Source organism: Amphibalanus amphitrite, unplaced genomic scaffold (assembly GCF_019059575.1).
Source record: "Amphibalanus amphitrite isolate SeventyFive unplaced genomic scaffold, NRLGWU_Aamphi_draft 001350F_arrow, whole genome shotgun sequence".
Classification (NCBI taxonomy): Eukaryota; Metazoa; Arthropoda; class Thecostraca; order Balanomorpha; family Balanidae; genus Amphibalanus; species Amphibalanus amphitrite.
The window spans coordinates 146,378-153,918 of record NW_024882843.1 but is presented as its reverse complement, the minus strand read 5'-3'; positions in this window follow the sequence as shown (position 1 = coordinate 153,918).

Here is a 7,541-nt window from a genome sequence, read left to right as displayed (position 1 = left end):
TTACAAATCGGACCTACACGGCTGCCATGTTTGGAATACGACCGTAAACACTTCATGGTATGACCGCACGACAGCTGACGTCTGAGATGGTGACCGAATCGTTCGCTGTAACAGTGGGGATGGGGCCCGTTCGAGGTCACCACTCCGTGTGATAACCAGTAACTGATACATTGCTTGCAGCTAGGGAAATGTTTGCTCACTTTTGACGTAAATGTCAGGATCGTTTAGACTGTCTTGTCACGCTTCTGACAGCATTTGACATTGGAACTCATTCCTCATGAGATCGATAACATTCGTTCTCAGTCATGCATCTTTTTGCTGAACTACATGTAACGTGAATACGGCTGTCTCGTTGCTGCAATGATGCATGGTCACAGCTAACAATCCGTAATTTCGAGAACCTCAGAACACCGATATGAACTGTGACCCAGGACTGTCGTCAGGAAATTTTCGATTCTCGTTGCCAGCTCGCTGTGGCCGGCGGTTCGAAATCGATATATACGGTCCCGAACATTGGAGCAGACTGCAGACGTCCACAGCGACTAGCGAAGCCCGACGGCTGGTAAACCCATAGGCGGCGGAACGGGGGGGGGCACCGGGGCACCGTGCCCCCCCTTGAATTCTGCAAGGGGGGCACCAATAGCAAGGTGCCCCCCTTAAATTTGATGTATTAGTACCAGGGGCGGATTCGGGAAAACTCCAAGGGGAGGGTCATGAATCGAAGTGGTGCCCCTACCTATGCCCAAAATTAAAACCTCAACGGATTTCGGCCACTTAATTTTGGTGGTGCCCTATTTTCAGTTTTTTATTTTCTTTATTTTTGGTTAGTCATGTGATGACTGGTGCCCCTGCTAGGCCGCTGATGCCCCTGGAAAGACTGGAACCTACCTACCCTGCCCCCTGACAAGCCTACGATGGGCCCTGACATGACTTAGGTGCCCATGGGCCCTGACAGGCCCGTGGTGCCCCTGACAGGCCTGTGGTGTCCTTGCTAGGCCTGTGGTGTCCCTGGGCCTTGGCAGGTTTGTGGTGCCCCTGTTAGAACGCAGGTGCCCTTGACAGGTTTGTGGTGCCTCTGACAATCCTAAATTGCCAACGACAGGCTTGTGGTGCCCTTGGCAGGCCCATGGTGCCCTTGCGAGGCCGGTGGTTCCCCTGCGAAGCCGATAGTGCCCCTGGCAGGTCTGTGGTGCCCCTGGAAGACCTGTAGTGCTTTTGCTAGGCCGATGGTGCTCCTGCCAGGCCTGTGGTGCCACTGACAGGCCCGTGGTGCCCCTGCTAGGCCTGTGGCATCCCTGGCGGGCCTGTGGTGCCCCTGTCGGCTGTCAGGCCTGTGGTGCTCCTGGCAGGCATGTGGTGACCCCAGGCCCTACATAAGTCATGACCCATGTGACCTCCACCCTGGGATTCGCCACTGATTAGTACTGCGATGGCTTCTTGGGAATTATACATGTAAGATAAATGGAATTTATCAAACGACAATAAGGAAGAGACAAACACATAGGTACTTGAGGATCAGCTTAAAGTTAACCACACATACGGGCAGGGGTGTAATTTTCCTAAAATGATTGTGGGTGCCTAGCTGTAGGGGCGCCCGGCGCCAGGCCGTTTTGGGGCGGGATAGATATTCTTTATGTGGGAGCCTAAATTAACACCGAATTTGATAACATTGCTAGCCGAATGGCGCTTCAAGTGACGTGTCTGACTAAGCAAATACACGCTTAAAAGTGGAAACTGACCGGAAGGACGTAAAAAAGATATAGAGAGGCGCCATCCAGTAGGAGGGGCACGAAATGTGGAGGCACCAGACGGTTACGACTTACGAGGGCGCCGTGACACGATGAAAAGGGCGCCATTCTCTTAGGAGGGCGCCGAGTGATTGAAAACGCTATGTGGTCCAGGGGCGCTAAGAGGCCAGAAGGGCGCCGCACAGTCAGTAATGCTACGTTGGTGGGGACGGGGGGCGCCAGATGGTTACGAGGGCGCCTTGAGATCATGAAAAGGGCGCCTTTCTCGTAAAAGGGTGCCGAGTGATTGAAAACGCTATATGTGGTTCAGGGGCGCTGAGAGGCCAGAAGGGCGCCGAACACTCGAGGGATGCACGGTGAACAGAGACCTAAGGACGCGAGATGGTCAGGAGGGCGCCGTTAGACCATGAGAATGGCGCGGTGCTGTCAAAAGTGCGCCATTCTCCCAGAAGGGCGCCGAGTGATTAAAAACGCTATATTATCCATGAACGCGAGACGGTCAGGAGGACGCCGTTAGAGCATGCGAAGGGCACCGTGCTCTCGAAAGGACGCTTGCAGCCTTGTAAAAGACTTGTGGGTGCATTTTCATCATTGTGGGGGCATAATTCAGGATTGTGGGTGCATATGCCCCCACAAAGAGATATAAAATTACACCCCTGCATACGGGGGTGAACTGCCATTTTCGTTTAGTAAAAAAAAAATAAAAAAATAATAAAAATCATCGTGTCAGGGCTGTGACGAAAAATAAGTGGCCTAAATCCGATGAGAAAACAGGATTTGGGGGTACCCTAGGTTTGGCTCCTTGAGCCATGGTGCCCCCCCTTGTCTCAAATCGTTCCGCCGCCTATGGGTAAACCTCCTGAGAACCAGATTGTCAGCCCATTATATAGCTGCATGCCTACAGTGCACAGTGCTCCGTTACACATGCCGCCAGTTATTCTAAAGTTGGCATGGGAGCGCGCATGGGAACGCTGAGTGAAACCAGGCACAGGATATGCGCCGTGCCGTTACCGGGTGGCCCAGAAAAAACGTTCCCAATTTTAAATCAATATTTCTCAGAAAGTGATAAAGATACAACATTGAAACTTCCAATATTCAATGCGACATATATTTTCAGTGAATGGTACGATTTTTATGTTATTCGGTCAATCACTTTTTGAACGGTTCGTGTTTCTAGCATGCCATGTAAAAATCACTTTTTTGCTCTGATGTTTACCAAAAATGTGAGTGAACGGGCCACTTCCATCTCGGCACCACGGCCTACAGCCATGACTGATACTGGCAGCTAGTCTCATTGGTGGTTCAGGTCTCAGGGTGACACATTCCCTCTAGCTTTTTTCCTTATTCGGTCGATTTATTATTTGATCTTCTTGAAGGGAGGGCGATCAGCAGTAACCCATGCACCGTGCCACTCCTTCGACTCGAAACAGGACTTGTGTTGAAACGAATGGCATCCATTAACACAACTTTGGCTTAGTATTTGAATATTTGGCACATAAGTGTGACAAAAATATATAAAATAGTAACACACGTGCTGGTGTCATTCAAACCGTTTATTTTTTATTTTTTCTAACATGGTACGTCTAAAGGCCGCCGTCCACTGTGCGGAACGCGTGCGGTCCGTACGGAATTTAACACAGAACCCTATGGGTGCATCCGGTCCGTACGGAAATCGTGTGCGCTCCGTCCGGACCGCATCCGAACGGCAATCAGCTGTTGATTTTCCGTCAGCTCTCCGCATGCGTTTCGGATGCGGTTGCTACGGAGACGGAAGAGTGATGTCCGACGCGTTGAACTTTTCTGCGGAAAACGCATCCGGAACGTCCGGAACAGACGTGGTTTGGGGCCGTATCGGAGGCAAACATTGTGAATTGTACGAAGAATTGGAACTCGATCATCATGAAGTAAGTAAAAATTATTTCCTTAGAATGGCAAGAGTATTCGCTACTGGTTACTTGCAATATTTTATTTGGTAATAAGTGATAGGAAACATTTATTAGCTCTCCGCATCCGGACCGCATCCGGACCGCATCCGGACCGCATCCGGACCGGATGCGGCCAGCGTGCGGCGACATTCCGGACGGACTCCGGACGGAATTCCGTCGCAGTGGACGGCGGCCTTTAGTCAATAATTACTTCCGTTCAACAACGGCAAAAAAAGCAAAAACGTCTTACTTGATTGAACATAAGATTGCTGACTTGAAAATGATGGTACAGTGTTATAATTTGGCATACCAATGCGCAAAGAAGTGACGCAAACTTGATGAAAATTTTGCCTCGTTATTTGCACTCGTATTTGAGATATAGGCCTCCAAAGTTCGGAACTTTTTTTTTGGGCCACCCGGTATATGTGAATTGATAGATATAGTGCGTGCCGGCGACCTTCGTCTGAACTATTACCGTTACGATTAAACTTGGTCAATGAGTGCTGACTCAGGGCCGCCGTCCATGAACTGCGTTCTTGATCATGAGACCACACCATATGCTGTTTTGAAAAAAAAAGTTCGATAGGCATTTCTGTGTACCTATCTGAGCGGAGACGACAATAATTCAATAAGAGTGGACTTATCTTGAGTGAGGTCGTGGAGAAACAGTTGAGTATCTACAGGGTGATGCACCTATCCGGGACTACCTCACACAGGTCCATGTATGAATCAGCACTGGCAGCAGTCGGCCTCCTACCGGAAATCTGTGCAGTGTGCTTCTCGTCTAAAGTGTCATGATTGCAGCATAGCCGGAATCCTCGTCGTATAACACCGGCCCTCAGCCCAGTCGCCCAGGTCGTTGGATATAAAGCATACGTATGTGGTATGTAGACCGGCCGTGACGCCACCCTCAGCGGCCAGCGCACTATCGTTATCCATGGCACTATTGAGAACAACTGGCCCGTTGACCTGGCCTGGGTTGGCGAAACGTTGTGTAGACCAGAGCTGTGAGTTGTTACACCAGCTAGAGAGCAGCGAGCAGAGAGCAGAGCCTTGTGACCCGGGTAAGCCCGGCCCCGGCTCGAGTCGGTGGCTGGTGCGGGCCCAGAAGTGTGGAGTGAGGACTGAGGACTATGGACGTGTGATAGCGGTTGGGCGAGCGCGCGGAACGGGTGGTCACTGGTCACCTGTCGGATGGCATGGATTCCGATTGTTGTCGTCTGTCACTAAACAAATGCGTTCAAAACTTTGTTTTAGAACACGGTGTACGAAGAACCTTGCAAATATATTCACACCCAGGAGCAAATCCGTATAAGAGCCCTGCACCATACCGTGAGCCCTGCAGAGTGCAAAGCGCAGGCTGCAGGCGTCAGACGGCCCCTCCCAGTGGCGGATCTACGTTGGGGCAAAATGGGCAATTGCCTCCCCTAAACGGAAAACCTCTGGGCAAACATATCTTTTTGCCCCCCCCCCCCCTAAAAAACTACAACTTGAATACTAAAAATATGGTGTTTGAAAAGAAAATGTGAAATAAATGGAGGACTAGAAGGTTGTCATATTCGTGATATTAAGTTGTGAGCTGATAAAAAGTCCTCCGCCCCATGAATGTCAGTCCATCATCCATCAGCAGTGCTACTACTGCTACTGCTACAAAAAAAAACGCGATTTATTGAAACCTTGAACCAAGTAAACAAACCGTCAACAGCAGACCGCCAGACGCCAGTGGGGTCAGCGGTCACCACACTGGTGAGCGGTTGGATTGGACAGTGGTGGGTTTGCATGGGTATATAAGAAGTGTTTGCATAATATTTCATTGCTAGATATCATGGGTGTAGGAGCTGAAAAAATATTGGTGGGTCTAAATATCCATTAGTACCTAGCATTTCCACTGTGGCTACATTAGTTATGTCCAGAGGCGGATACAGCCATTTACAGCCAATACCAATACAGTGGGAACTTAACGCTGTTCAGTGTGATTCCGTTGGCTGTTGCGCTGTGGTCCTATGTAGTCTGTAGAAGCATCGTTTATCTCCTCTCGAAAGTAACACTTATTGTATAATTTTGCTAGCTCGCAGGGGTGTCGATTTCTCAAAATGGTTGGGGTGCTCAACCCCTGCACCGGGTGAAAGATTGCAGCTTTGCCATGGGGCACAACCGTACAAGGCATGGTTGGGTATCCCCATAAGGTACTGATAATCCCGGGATTTCCACTAATATTTCCCAAAGGTTGAACGTTCTTCAAAATCATTCTGCTCGTCCTAGTACTTGGCTACCTCATTACATAAACATCTTTCCGAAAAAAGTCGTACATTTGCCGGCAGCTCGGCAGCAGCCCCAGCACCTCTGTAATAAGGTGACAAACCGCGGAGGGGTGTTCACGGGCACCGCACACTGCTGCGTGCGGTGTGTGCGGTGCGTCCAGCAGGCGTGGGGGTAGGGGATGGGTAGGCGGTTCTGACGTCACGGCTGCGTGCGGTGGACGGTCCGCTGTGGCCAGTCCCGACCGGCCACAGCGATCGCTGTGTGCGGTGACGGAAGGCTGACGTAGGGACGAAGTGGGCGGAGCTTCGAGGCTGTGTGCGGTCCGACCGCACACAGGGTCCGTGAACAGCCCTCGGTGACCGCGATTAGCACCGGTGCAGCAGCCCCTGCGGTCCACAGGGGCGGACATTGCGCGGGAGGCAACGGTATAGCTAGGAGGCTCTGGCGTTAAAGGAAATAGTTCACTTTTAACATGGGGTTTTGAACTGGAATAGCAGTTTCGTAGCTTGAGTTGAGACTAGCACAAATCAGGAGCTTTTACGGCTCAATGATCACCCTAGACGAAGATATTCCATTTCTCGTTCCGAAAAGAGTGCCTTGCAGAGGAATGTGTGCCTTGCACAGGAATGCAGCCACGTCATCGTCAGCCAATCAGCATGCTGCTTACAGCCAATGCAGTATGCGTAGGTTTGAACTACGCGATATGATTGGTCAACGCGTAATAAGCTTCCGCGTCAAACATTATTTTACATAGAATATAGTTCGTCCTATATTAAAATATAGAAAAAAATTGTTTTTACAAAAAGGTTTTATTTTATTTCATGATCATTTTGAGCATAAAAAATCATAAATCAATAGCAAAATACTAATTTCAGGAAAGTGAACTGTTTCCTTTAATCAGACGATCACAATAATCGCTAAAAAAATGACAGGTGATCGCATTTCGATATTTATGGGTTTACGATTTTCCTCAGTGGCGTAGCCAGGTGGGCCCGTGAGGCACATGCCCCCCCCCCCCATCAGGTTCAGGGGCCCATCGGGTTATTCGGGCCTGAGGGGCACTGCGGCGCCAATTGGCCGCTGAGGGTCCAGGTTGGCTATATTTGGACTCAGAAGGGCCCCACAGGGCTCGTAAGAACACCTCATGGGCCTACAAGTACCAACATTAAGATCTCCATAAGGGCCCAAGCCAGCCTCTGAGGGCCACTTGCCGGCCTCTGGGGGTCTTAACCGGCCTATAGAGGGCCAGCTCTAGGAGCTGCACACCCGCCTGTAATGGCCGCACACCCATTTCTCTGAGGGCCCCTATAACGGCGACTGTGAGGACCCTCACCGGCACCCCTGAGCGCCACACCGGCGTCTCTGAGGGCCCCACACCCCTAACTCTGAGGCCCTACACCAATGCCTTTAAAAACCCTACATGGGCGGTTCTGAGGGCCCTTGACAGTTACCAGCGACCCTGACGGCCCCACACAGGTGACTCGGAGGATCCCAGCGGCGTCTGAGCGCACCATGCCAGTCTCTGAGAACCACACAAGGCTCCTGAAGGCACCGGTGACCTCTTGATATCTTCTTGTCGGCATATGAAGGGCCCGTTCCGTAACAG